This window comes from Leuresthes tenuis, unplaced genomic scaffold (assembly GCF_036924035.1).
Source record: "Leuresthes tenuis unplaced genomic scaffold, fLeuTen1.0.hap1 SCAF_6, whole genome shotgun sequence".
Taxonomy (NCBI): domain Eukaryota; kingdom Metazoa; phylum Chordata; class Actinopteri; order Atheriniformes; family Atherinopsidae; genus Leuresthes; species Leuresthes tenuis.
Window position 1 is genome coordinate 29145868 of NW_027325360.1, and position 14340 is coordinate 29160207.

At 42.1% G+C, this 14340-nt stretch overlaps 3 non-coding genes across 3 annotated transcripts; 1 reads left to right on the plus strand and 2 right to left on the minus strand.

Moving 5' to 3' along the window:
* Window positions 1-4542: 4542 nt before the first annotated feature.
* Window positions 4543-4656, plus strand: LOC140310610 (U5 spliceosomal RNA). The gene has a single exon (XR_011916664.1). It is a non-coding gene; the product is annotated as a U5 spliceosomal RNA (small nuclear RNA).
* Window positions 4657-7890: 3234 nt separating this feature from the next.
* Window positions 7891-8074, minus strand: LOC140310466 (U2 spliceosomal RNA). Its single transcript, XR_011916534.1, has one exon. It is a non-coding gene; the product is annotated as a U2 spliceosomal RNA (small nuclear RNA).
* A 308-nt stretch (window positions 8075-8382) lies between these two features.
* Window positions 8383-8496, minus strand: LOC140310534 (U5 spliceosomal RNA). The gene has a single exon (XR_011916593.1). It is a non-coding gene; the product is annotated as a U5 spliceosomal RNA (small nuclear RNA).
* Window positions 8497-14340: the final 5844 nt, after the last annotated feature.

Here is a 14340-nt window from a genome sequence, read left to right on the forward strand (position 1 = left end):
TTTTAACATAGTTTGAGTGAAGTAATGCATTTTATAAGCAAAATCCCAAATCATGCAGAACTCACGAAAAGCTTTTTCTCGCTTTTAACTGCTTTTTACAAACTTTGGTCGGACGTTCACACCTTCTTGCATCCGAACACCTCCGCTTCCGCTTTTGATGATGTATGTTCGGGCAATCGAACCTTTTATTACCCGCTTTTTACAAACCATTGTCGGACTTTCACACCTTCTTGCAGCCGAACACCACCTCTCCCGCTTTTGATGATGTATGGTCCAGTATTCTTACCTTTTCTAACACATTTTTCAGCAATTATGGTCGGACATTCACACCTACTCACAGCTGGACACCTCCGCTCGCGCTTTTGATCATACAATGTCGGGACATCGCTCCTTGTCTTACCAGCTTTTTACAAACTTTAGTCGAACATTCACACCTTCTTGCAGCTGAACACCTCCGCTCCCGCTTTTGATGATGTATAGTCGGGATTTCGAGCCTTTTCTTACCCGGTTTTTAGAAATTATGGTTTGACATTCAGACCTTGCAGCCGAACACCTCCGCTCTCTCTTTTGATCATACATTGTCGGGCATTCGCACCTTGTCTTACCCGCTTTTTACAAACTATAGTCAGTCATTCACACCTTGCAGCTGAACCTCCGCTCCCTGTTTTGATGATGTATGGTCTGGCAATACTACCTTTTCTTCCCCCGTTTGTGAGTAATTATGGCTGGACATTCACACCTACTTGCAGTCGAACAGCTCTGCTCCCGCTTTTGATTATGTTTGGTTGGATATTCGAACCTTTTCTTAACTGCTTTTTAAAAACCATGGTGGGACTTTCACACCTTCTTGTAGCCGAACAACTCCGCTCCCGCTATTGATTTTGTACAGTCGGGTATTTTAACCTTTTCTTACCTGCTTTTTACCAACTATGGTCGGACATTCACGCCGTCTTACAGCGGTTTTTATGGTGTATAGTCGGGCATTCGAACATTTTTCCTACCCGCTATTTACAAACTATGGTAGGACATTCAAACTTTCGTGTATCCGAAAACCTCCGCTCTCTCTTTTGATCATACATTGTCGGACATTCGCACCTTTTCTTACCCGCTTTTTACAAACCATGGTCGGACTGTCACACCTTCCTGTAGCCGAACACATCCGCTCCCGCTATTGATTGTGTACAGTCGGGTATATTAACCTTTTCTTACCCGCTTTTTACCAAGTATGGTTGGACATTCACACCTTCGTACAGCGGAACACCTCCGCTCCCTCTTTTGATGGTGTATGTTCGGGCATTCAAACCTTTTCTTACCCGCTTTTTCCAAACTATGGTCGGCTATTCACAGCTTCCTCTCCACCATACTTGTATGGTGGGATATTCACACCCACTTGCATCCGAAGACCTCCACCCCAAATTTTGTTGATATTTAGTCGGACATTCGCACCTTACCCGCTTTTGGCAAACTATGGCCTTCTTGCAGCCAAACACCTCTGATATCGCTTTTGATGATGTAAGGTTGGGCATTCAGACCTTGCTTCACCTGCTTTTCACCAAATATAGTCGGACATTCACACCTTCTTGCAGCCGAACACTTCCGCTCCACCTTTTAGTGTTCTATCACACCTTTTTTTCACCACATTTTATACATTATGGTCGGAAATTTTCAACCACTCTCATCCGAAGACCTCTCCTCCCGCTTTCTTTAATATATTTGAACTTTAGTCGGACATTCAAATCTTCTTGCAGCTGAACCACCTCCGCTCCCTGTTTTGATCATATATGGTCTGGCAATACTACCTTTTCTTACCCGTTTGTGAGTAATTATGGCTGGACATTCACACCTACTTTCAGCCGAACACAACCTCTCTCGCTTTTGATGATGTATGGACCGGCATTTTTACCTTTTCTAACACATTTTTCAGCAATTATGGTCGGAGATTCACACCTACTCACAGCCGAACAACTCCGCTCCCGCATTTGATGATGTATAGTCGGGCATTCTCACCCTTTCTCATCAGCTTTTTGCAAATTATGATCTGACATTCACCTCTACTTGCAGTCGAAAAGCTCTGCTCCCGCTTTTGATTATGTTTGGTTGGATATTCGAACCTTTTCTTAACTGCTTTTTACATATTTTGGTGGGACGTTCACACCTTCTTGTAGCCGAACACTTCCACTCCTGCTTTTGATGATGTATGGTTGGGCATTCACACCTTTTTTTTGCCCATTTTTCAGGAATTATGGGTGGACATTCACACCTTCTTGCAGCCGAACACTTCCGCTTTTAGTGTTCTATGAGGCATTCACATATTTTTTTTCACCGTATTTTATAGATTATGGTTGGAGATTCTCACCCACTCTCATCCGAAGACCTCTCCTCCCGCTTTTGTTAATATATAGTCGGGCATTCGAACCTTTTCTTACCCGCTTTTTACAAATTATGGTCGAACATTCACACCTACTTGCAGCTGAATACTTCCGCTCCACCTTTTAGGTATGTATGGTTGGCATTTGCACCTCTTTATACTGATTGCTGAAGATTAAGTTGTTCTTTCTCAAACTACAAATTTTTTTTAATTGTTGAAACTTGATTTGAAGTGGATAAATAAGGAGGACAAACAGTTTTAAGTCAGGCTGATAGAAGGAATTAATTTTGTAGCAAAATCTGTATTTTGTCATATGTCGAGAGATGCTTATTGGTGAAGAAGTTCTTTCTCATTCTACAAAGTACAACGTTGTTTATCGTTGAAACTTGATTAGACATGAATAAATATGAAGGACAAAGCAGTCTTAACTTGGTTTGAGTTAATGAATTCGTTTTATAGGAGAATCCGAATTCGTGCATAACTCATAAAATAGAGCTTATTTTCGGATTCCTGAAGAATGAGTCTGGTTCTTTCTCATAATACAAAGTTTGTTGTTTATTGTTGAAACTTCATCAGAAGTGAAGAAATAAATGAATGCCTATCAACAAATGTGGGATCTAAACTCTAGTGCTTCCTCTAAAATAATTTCCTTTCTCAATTTAGAAATGTGTGTGTGTAAGTCACAACACCCGTGACACCAAAACGGCTTTCTTTTCTCTACACTCTGCACTATGAGCACACACACCAAATCAGAAAGGCTTTTTTCACTCTTTTCTACATTATGGACTGTGGGGACACAAAACCGCTCTCTCTCTTTTTTTTTTTTTTATCGTGTGCCAGGGCGTTGTCTCACGTATTAGATTATGCTTAAGATACGAATGGGTTTATCAGTCACATCGGAATCCATACATACTGATCCTCCCGTAATAAAATGGTCGGATCTTATCAAACACACTTTATTTCTTGTGACAATCAAGTCAGCGAAACAGCGTATACACGTCAAGACACTGAATCAAGTTTGCCACAAGAACTCATAAGTTTGGCAGTATTGCTCTGCCGTCAGCAATCATACATCCATTTTATTTTCGTGAGACATGTGCAAGCACCTGTTCATCTACTGTTCTATCACTATGAATTAGTGATCTATTATCAATAAGGATACTTCTACAACTACTATCAAAGTATGTCCGGACTTCTTATGTTGTCAGTTGCTATATATGAATAAGTGGGTAGCTACTGACAAGCATTAAGCATGTCACACAGCCCAAACATATAACATTTCAGGACACACCACACAGTTAACAACCACAGTGAAGCGTGTCAAAGCCCAAACATGTAACATTCAACAGGACACTTACACAACACATTCAAATCAAACAGTCAGACAACATACAAGAACATATACCCCAGCCGGCATTGCTCCCTGCCTATTTTCGTACAGCACACTATGTGTGCGCACACCTTTATTCACAAACTCTTCAACTTATACTCTTTTACCGAAGCTGCTACAGCTCGATTGGCCGAATACCCTTTGATCCTATTTCGGTGAATTTGACATCTGCCTTACATATAACAGATTAGCGGTTTAGCAGTTTTAATTTAGTTTGAGTGAAGGAATTCATTTTATAGCAAAATCCGAAATCGTGAAGAACTCATGAAAGTAAGCTTATTCTCGGATTCCTGAAACTTTAGATTTGCTCTTTCTTTTACTGCAAAGTACAACGTTGTTTTTTTTGTTTAAATCTTTCTAGACATGGTAAATATTAAGGACAAAGCAGTTTTCACATAGTTTGAGTGAAGGAATTCATTTTATAGATAAAATCCCAAGAGTCTGCTGAGAAAAGAGAGTGAATGCGAAGTAGACTTTAACACGGCTATGGGAGCGAGCCGAGTGTGGGCTAACCGGGAGAATTGCTTGAAAGAAACGCGACACCGAATGAGCGATCAGAACAAAGCCTCAATACGGGATTGTCGTGGTGTTTTTGTTGCTGCCTTGTCTTTTGCACAGAGTAAAAGACAAGGCAGCCATCGAATAGGGCCCGATTGTTCCTACTTGGTCAGCCGAGGAGCAAGGGGGGGGGGGGGAGCAAGCGTCTCAACCAAGCAAAGCTCACCATGGGGAAGGTGGCTATGCCAACTAGCCTGATGCCCTGCTCCCGCAGTGACGGATAATCGTACTCTGGTTTCTCTTCATAACGTACAAGTCTTTCGCCTTTTACTAAAGATTTCTGTGGAGAGCAGCACTAATGAGTTGTTTCTATTTTTGGCAGGCTTTACCTTTGCGGGTGAAGCCCTTTCTGTCTGTGCAAAAGAAATCTTCTTACTGTGCAGAGTGACTTCTCTGAGTAGAGTCGCCTTACTTGTTGCGACTGTGCCGATGTTCGAAGCTGGAGTGCAAAGTTGTTGCTTGAATGGTGCTTGCTGGAGCGTGCGGGAGTGCAAAGTTATACCATTTAAAAGGGCTGAAGAGTGCTCAGTGCAGCGGGTGGGCGACACTCTGGCCACCTTGAAAACCGAGGTTACATCCACTACCAGGGGCAGCCCAAGTTCTGCCGCAAGTGTGGTGAGCATGGGCACCTGGTTGAGGCTTGTACCAAGGTGTTATGTGGGAAGAGCAGAGAAATTGGGCAAACTTTTGGAGAGTGTCCAAATGGCAGGAAATGTAATCTCTGTGGAGAATTAAATCACCTCTTCAGAGATTGCCCTAAATCTTTTGCCAACAAATTAAAGACGGTAAAGCCACAGTCAAGCCAACAAAGAGAAGGACCAAAGGTGGCAGTTGGTGAACAAAGTGAAGAGGTTGACCCAATAAATTCAAACTTCCCGCCAAAAGCTTGGATTGGAAGTGAGGAGCAAAAAGGGGAGGGGCCTGTAGAGGCCTCACCACTCAGTGTTGAAGTCTGTGAGAATTCACAGGCAGAGGGTGGAGCTACGCTAAATGAGGAGGAAGAGCAGACAGGTGAGTCTAGTGAAGATACTCACCTCCCCGAAGGTCAACAGCCGAAGAGGACGGCATCTGAGCCTCTGATTCCCCAGTGGTATCAGAAAAGAGGGGAAGGGTTAGGTCCCTTTCAGACAGTTCTTCAGTGGAAGAACCTAGAGTCTTCCCCTCCGACTCACCAAATGAGGTCTCCTTTTCAACTTCAGCTCTGCAATCAACCCCCAGGGACTCATAGTTAAATGCAACATTGCGTCAGAGGCCAACACCGAGAGTCCGAAAAGGAAATATAGATCACCCTACTCACTTTTCACCTAAAGAAATGAAGGAAGAGCTAGTTTCCCAAGAAATAACCTGTGTGTAATTTGTTTTGATAACTTAGAAAAACGAAAATGACATACCTACTTTCCTTTATGCTTTTAATGGTTCTCACCTTCTCAACACTAAATGTGAGAAGTGTGAAATCAAAGACAAGAGCCCAGAGTATTTTATCCTTCTTAGACTCCATAAAATCAGATGTGTTTTTAATACAAGAATGTGGACTACCTTTTTTAAAAAACCATAGACAATGGGAGGAAATGTGGCCCCATTTATCGATATGGAGTGGCTCAAATCAAAATAAAAATGATGGTGTGGCCATTCTAATTAAAAATCCGCATGTTCTGGTGAAAGGTAGCACAGTGGTGAGAGACGGACGGGCACTTTTAGCACACTTGAATTTTATGGGGCAAGACTTTAACCTCTTAAATATTTATGGTTTCAATGGAAAAAATGAAAGGTATGACCTTTTAGAAGATATACAGCTTTACATGCTAGGGCAAGTACCTTTAGTTGTAGGAGGGGATTTTAACTGTATCTTGAGCAGGAAAGATAGAAAAAGAGCAGGGGTAGATTTTAAAGTGGATAAGACTTCGATTTTACTTCAGGGCATATGCAGGGATTTTAAGCTTACTGACTGTTTTAAAACCATGCATCCCAGAGAGGAGGGCTTCACCTGGTTTAGTCATGATGGCACCAGAGCCTCTCGCATTGATTATTTCTTTACTAGAGATTGCCCACCCACTGATGTTAGATTAACCCCTGTTTTCTTTTCAGACCACCTTATGCTCTCCTGCACCCTTTCACCCCCTTCTGGTGTGACGGTAGGAAGTGGTCTGTGGAAACTCAACTGTTCCCTGTTGGAGGATGAAATCATAGTCAGTCAGTACAGGGAATGTTATAAAGAGTGGCAGACCCTTCAAGACCTCTACGAAACACATGCACAATGGTGGGAAATGGTGAAGGAAACGACCCAGACTTTTTTTAAACAGCAAGGTAAACGTAAAAAAAGGAAAGAGAATAGATGTATGATGGGACTACATAAACGCTTACAGCGCTACTTTAAACTAAATCAGTGTGGCATAGACTTTAAAGAAGAAATCAAAGATGTCAAAAAGGAAATGTCAGTTTTAGCAGAAATAAAGAGTAAAGGAATTTTTGTAAGAAGCAGGGAGCAGGAAATTGAGGAAGGTGAAAAAGAAAGAAAGTTATAAATAAAAAGGAGTGTATTCAAAATCTAAAAAGAGAAGATGGGTTTTTAACAAAATCTACACAAGAGATGATTGAAACTGTACATACCTTTTATAGTAACATGTACAAAGAGAAACCAGTGCACTTGGAAACATCGGCAGAAATCTTAAATTTCGTTGACAAAACCGTAAAAGAGAATGCACACTTGACACAGAATTTTACTGCTTTAGAGTTAAAAAAATGCCTAACAGGTTTTAAGAGAAGTCGAGCTCCGGGTTTAGATGGGCTTCCTGCAGAATTCTATCTGACCTATTGGGACCTTTTATCATCAGATGTTTTTAAAGATTTTGAAAAACTCGACCGACTGCCTGACAGTTTTAGAGTGGGAATAGTGACTCTACTTTATAAAAAAAATGATAAGACTGACCTAAAGAATTGGAGGCCCATCACACTTTTAAACTTTGACTGTAAACTTTTTAGCAAGGTTTTAGCGACACGGATGTCCTCTGTTTTAGAGGAGGTAATTCACCCAGACCAAGCTTGTGCCATCTCAGGGAGACAACTCACCGACAGCCTCGTACTGATTCGAGACATCATTGATTACGCTAGAGACAGAAACACCCGGCTTGTCATCTTAAATTTAGACTTTGAAAAAGCATTTGATCGGGTCTCGCATCAATATCTCTTTCAGGTGTTGCAGCCATCGAAAAGGGCCCGATTGTTCCTACTTGGTGAGCTTTGCTTGGTTGAGACGCTTGCCCCCCCCCCTGCTCCTCGGCTGACCAAGTAGAAACAATCTATTCGATGGCTGCCTTGTCTTTTACTCTGTGCAAAAGACAAGGCAGCCACAAACACCACGGGAACACCGTATTGAGGCTTTGTTCTGACCACTCATTCGGTGTCGCGTTTCTTTCAAGCAATTCTCCCGGTTAGCCCGCACTCGGCTCGCTCCCAGAGCCATGTTAAAGTCCACTTCGCATTCACTCTCTTTTCTCAGCAGATTAAAAGAAAGTTTCATCTTGGGCTCCCTGAAACTTCCATCCTGCACCGCTGTTTGCTTTTTCACAAGAGCAGAGGAGAGCGCACCGTTCCCAGCGGCACTGCAGTACCGGGTCGAGGCTTGGAGTGAACGGAGCAAGCTTCTTTTTCAACTCCTATTCTTAAAAATCCATTTAATATGTAGTCCTCGTATAGAGGACATATTAAACTGATAAGAACAGATACTACACTTGATCTTAGCCAAAAGGCCGAGAAGCGATAACTGTCCACTGTTTCAGGTCCGAGGGCCCTTGCTGGCACAATGCGCACTTGTAGCAGTGTTCTTTTTATGGCCATAGGTGGCCAGAGTGTCACGTTGCACCTCCGCCCACCCGCTGCACTGAGCACTCTTCAGCCCTTTTAAATGGTATAACTTTGCACTCCCGCATGCTCCAGCAAGCACCATTCAAGCAACAACTTTGCACTCCAGCTTCGAACATCGGCACAGTCGCAACAAGTAAGGCGACTCTACTCAGAGAAGTCACTCTGCAAAGTAGCAAGATTTCTTTTGCACAGACAGAAAGGGCTTCACCCGCAAAGGTAAAGCCTGCCAATAATAGAAACAACTCATTAGTGCTGCTCTCCACGGAAGTCTTTAGTAAAAGGCGAAAGACTTGTATGTTATGAAGAGAAACCAGAGTACGATTATCCGTCACTGCGGGAGCAGGCCATCAGGCTAGTTGGTATAGCCACCTTCCCCATGGTGAGCTTTGCTTGGTTGAGACGCTTGCCCCCCCCCCCCCCTTGCTCCTCGGCTGACCAAGTAGGAACAATCGGGCCCTATTCGATGGCTGCCTTGTCTTTTACTCTATGCAAAAGACAAGGCAGCAACAAAAACACCACGAGAATCCCGTATTGAGGCTTTGTTCTGACCGCTCATTCGGTGTCGCGTTTCTTTCAAGCAATTCTCCCGGTTAGCCGACACTCGGCTCGCTCCCATAGCCGTGTTAAAGTCTACTTCGTATTCACTCTCTTTTCTCTGCAGACTCTTGGGATTTTATCTATAAAATGAATTCCTTCACTCAAACTATGTTAAAACTGCTTTGTCGTTCATATTTACCATGTCTAGAAAGATTTAAACAAAAAAAACAACGTTGTACTTTGCAGTAAAAGAAAGAGCAAATCTAAAGTTTCAGGAATCCGAGAATAAGCTTACTTTCATGAGTGCTTCACGATTTCGGATTTTGCTATAAAATGAATTCCTTCACTCAAACTAAATTAAAACTGCTAAACCGCTAATCTGTTACATGTAAGGCAGATGTCAAATTCACTGAAATAGGATCTAAGGGTATTCGGCCAATCGAGCTGTAGCAGCTTCGGTAAAAGAGTATAAGTTGAAGAGTTTGTGAATAAAGGTGTGCGCACACATAGTGAGCTGTAGGAAAATAGGCAGGGAGCAATGCCGGCTGGGGTATATGTTCTTGTATGTTGTCTGACTGTTTGATTTGAATGTGTTGTGTAAGTGTCCTGTTGAATGTTTGGGCTTTGACACTTCACTGTGGTTGTTAACTGTGTGGTGTGTCCTGAAATGTTATATGTTTGGGCTGTGTGACATGCTTAATGCTTGTCAGTAGCTACCCACTTATTCATATATAGCAACTGACAACATAAGAAGTCTGGACATACTTTGATAGTAGTTGTAGAAGTATCCTTATTGATAATAGATAAACTAATTCATAGTGATAGAACAGTAGATGAACAGGTGCCTGCACGTCTCACGAAAATAAAATGGGTGTATGATTGCTGACGGCAGAGCAATACTGCCAAACTTATGAGTTCTTGTGGCAAACTTGATTCAGTGTCTTGACGTGTATACGCTGTTTCGCTGACTTGATTGTCACAAGAAACAAAGTGTGTTTGATAAGATCCGACCATTTTATTACGGGAGGATCAGTATGTATGGATTCTGATGTGACTGATAAACCCATTCGTATCTTAAGCATAATCTAATACGTGAGACAACGCCCTGGCACACAATCAAAAAAAAAAAGAGAGAGCGGTTTTGTGTCCCCACAGTCCATAATTATAGAAAAGAGAGAAAAAAGCCTTTCTGATTTGGTGTGTGTGCTCATAGTGCAGAGTGTAGAGAAAAGAGAGAAAAGAAAGCCGTTTTGGTGTTGTGACTTACACACACACATTTGTGAATTGAGAAAAGAAATTATTTTAGAGGAGGCAGTAGAGTTTAGATCCCACATTTGTTGATAGGCATTCATTTATTTCTTCACTTCTGATGAAGTTTCAACAATAAACAACAAACTTTGTATTATGAGAAAGAACCAGACTCATTCTTCAGGAATCCGAAAATAAGCACGAATTCGGATTCTCCTATAAAACGAATTAATTAACTCAAACCAAGTTAAGACTGCTTTGTCCTTCATATTTATTCATGTCTAATCAAGTTTCAACGATAAACAACGTTGTACTTTGTAGAATGAGAAAGAACTTCTTCAGCAATAAGCATCTCTCGACATATGACGAAATACAGATTTTGCTATAAAATTAATTCCTTCTATCAGCGTGACTTAAAACTGTTTGTCCTCCTTATTTATCCACTTCAAATCAAGTTTCAACAATTAAAAAAAAATTGTAGTTTGAGAAAAAACAACTTAATCTTCAGCAATCAGTATAAAAAGAGGGTAACAAAAGGTGCAAATGCCAACCATACATCACTAAAAGGTGGAGCGGAAGTATTCAGCTGCAAGTAGGTGTGAATGTTCGACCATAATTTGTAAAAAGTGGGTAAGAAAAGGTTCGAATGCCCGACTAAATATTAACAAAAGCGGGAGGAGAGGTCTTCGGATGAGAGTGGGTGAGAATTTCCTACCATACAAGTATGGTGGAGAGGAAGCTGTGATTGGCCGACAATAGTAAAAAGCAGGTGAGAAAAGGTGCGAATGTCAAAACATACATGATCAAAACAGAGAGCGGAGGTGTTTGGCTGCGACAAGGTGTGAATGTCCACCCATAATTAATGAAAAACGGGCAACAAGTAGGTTCGAATGCCCAACCATACATCATCAAAAGCAGAAGTGGATGTGTTCGGCTTCAAGAAGGTATGAATGTCCATCAATAATTGCTATAAAACATGAAAGAAAATTTTCGAATATCAAACCGCACATAATCATAAGCGGGAGAGGAGGTGTTCCGCTGCAAGAAGGTGTGAATATCCACCCATAATTACTGAAAAATGGGTAAGAAAAGGTGCGAATGCCCAACCATACATCATCAAAAGCAGGAGTGGATGTGTTCGGCTACAAGAAGGTTTGAATGTCCGACCATAGTTTGTAAAAAGCGGGTAAGAACAGGTTTGTATGCCCGACAGTACACAATCAAAAGAGGGAGCGGAGTTGTTCAGCTACAAGAAGTTGTGAAAGTCCGACCATGGTTTGTAAAAAGCGGGTAAGAAAAGGTTCGTATGCCCGAATATACACCATCAAATGCGGGAGCGGAGGTGTTCGGCTGTGAGTAGGTGTGAATCTCCAACCATAATTGCTGAAAAATGTGTTAGAAAAGGTAAGAATGCCGGTCCATACATCATCAAAAGCGGGAGAGGTGGTGTTCGGCTGCAAGTAGGTGTGAATGTCCAGCCATAATTACTCACAAATGGGTAAGAAAAGGTAGTATTGCCAGACCATACATGATCAAAACAGGGAGCGGAGGTGGTTAGGCTGCAAGAAGGTGTTAATGTCCGACTAAAGTTTGTAAAAAGCGGGTAAGAAAAGGCTCGAAAGCCCGACTATACACCATCAAAAGCTGGAGCGGAGGTGTTCAGCTGCAAGTAGGTCTGAATGTCCATCAATAATTGCTAGAAAACATGAAAGAGAATTTTCTAATATCAAACCGCACATGATAATAAGCGGGAGAGGAGGTGTTCAGCTGCAAGAAGGTGTGAATGTCCACCCATAATTACTGAAAAATGGGTAAGAAAAGGTGCGAATTCCCAACCATACATCATCAAATGCACGAGTGGATGTGTTCGGCTACAAGAAGGTTTGAATGTCCGACCATAGTTTGTAAAAAGCGGGTAAGAAAAGGTTCGAATGCCCAAAAATACACCATCAAAAGAGGGAGCGGAGGTGTTCCGCTGTAAGAAGGTGTGAATGTCCGACCATAGTTGGTAAAAAGCGGGTAAGAAAAGGTTAAAATACCCGACTGTACACAATCAATAGCGGGAGCGGAGTTGTTCGGCTACTAAAAGGTGTGAAAGTCCGACCCTGGTTTTAAAAAGCGGGTAAGAAAAGGTTCGAATGCCCGAACATACACCATCAAAAGAGGTAGCGGAGGTGTTCCGCTGTAAGACGGTGTGAATGTCCGATCATAGTTGGTAAAAAGCGGGTAAGAAAAGGTTAAAATACCCGACTGTACACAATCAAAAGAGGGAGCGGAGTTGTTCAGCTAAGAGAAGGTGTGAAAGTCCGACCATGGTTTGTAAAAAGCGGGTAAGAAAAGGTTCGTATGCCCGAATATACACAATCAAAACCGGAAGCGTAGGTGTTCGGCTGCAAGAAGGTGTGAACGTCCGACCAAAGTTTGTGAAAAAGCAGTTAAGAAAAGGTTCGAATATCTAACCAAACATAATCAAAAGCGGGAGCAGAGCTGTTCGACTGCAAGTAGGTGTGAATGTCAGAGAATAATTTGCAAAAAGCTGATGAGAAAGGGTGAGAAATCCCGACTATACACCATCAAATGCGGTAGCGGAGTTGTTCGGCTGTGAGTAGGTGTGATTCTCCAACCATAATTGCTGAAAAATGTGTTAGAAAAGGTAAGAATGCCGGTCCATACATCATCAAAAGCGGGAGAGGTGGTGTTCGGCTGCAAGTAGGTGTGAATGTCCATTAATAATTGCTTTAAAACATGAAAAAAAATTTTCGAATATCAAACCTTACATGATCATTAGCGGGAGAGGAGGTGTTCAGCTGCAAGAAGGTGTGAATATCCACCCATAATTACTGAAAAATGGGTAGGAAAAGATGCGAATGTCCAACCATAAATCATCAAAAGCAGGAGTGGAGTTGTTCAGCTAAAAGAAGGAATGAAAGTCCAACCATGGTTTGTAAAAAGCGGGTAAGAGAAGGTTCGAATACCCGAATATATACCATCAAAAGCGGAAGCGGAGGTGTTCGGCTGCAAGAAGGTGTGAACGTCCGACCAAAGTTTGTAAAAAGCAGTTAAGAAAAGGTTTGACTATCCAACCGAACATAATCAAAAGCGGGAGCAGAGCTGTTCGACTGCAAGTAGGTGTGAATGTCAGATCATAATTGCTGAAAAATGTGATAGAAAAGACTAGAATGCCGGACAATACATCATCAAAAGCGGGAGAGGTGGTTTTTCGGCTGCAAGTAGGTGTGAATGTCCAGCCATAATTACTCACAAACGGGAGAAGAAAAGGTAGTATTTCCAGACCACACATGATCAAAACAGGGAATGGAGGTGGTTCAGCTGCAAGGTGTGAATGTCTGACTAAAGTTTGTAAAAACCGTGTAAGACAAGGGGCGAATGCCCGACAATATATGATCAAAAGAGGGAGCGGAGGTTTTCGGCTGCAAGGTCTGAATGTCCAACCACAATTTATAAAAATCGGGGAAGAAAAGGCTCGAAAGCCCGACTATACACCATCAAAAGCGGGAGCAGAGGTGTTCAGGTGCAAGAAGGTCTGAATGTCCGACCAAAAATTACTGAAAAATGGGTAAGAAAAGGTGCGAATGCCAAATCATACATCATCAAAAGCAGGAGCGGATGTGTTCGGCTACAAGAAGGTTTGAATGTCCAACCATAGTAAGTAATAGGCGGGTAAGAAAAGGCTCGAATGCCCGACTATATACCATAAAAAGCGGAAGCGGAGGTGTTTGGCTGCAAGAAGGTGTGAACGTCCAACGAAAGTTTGTAAAAAGCAGTTAAGAAAATGTTCGAATATCCAACCAAACATAATCAAAAGCGGGAGCAGAGCTGTTCGACTGCAAGTAGGTGTGAATATCAGATCATAATTTGCAAAAAGCTGTTGAGAAAGGGTGAGAATGCCCGACTATACACCATCAAATGCGGGAGCGGAGTTGTTCGGCTGTGAGTAGGTGTGAATCTCCGACCATAATTGCTGAAAAATGTGTTAGAAAAGGTAAGAATGCCGGTCCATACATCATCAAAAGCGAGAGAGGTTGTGTTCGGCTGCAAGTAGGTGTGAATGTCCAGCCATAATTACTCACAAACGGGTAAGAAAAGGTACTATTGCCAGACCATATATGATCAAAACAGGGAGCGGAGGTGGTTCAGCTGCAATAAGGTTTGAATGTCCGACTAAAGTTCAAATATATTAACAAAAGCGGGAGGAGAGGTCTTCGGATGAGAGTGGTTGAAAATTTCCAACCATAATGTATAAAATGCGGTGAAAAAAAGGTGTGATAGAACACTAAAAGGTGGAGCGGAAGTGTTCGGCTGCAAGAAGGTGTGAATGTCCGACTATATTTGGTGAAAAGCAGGTGAAGCAAGGTCT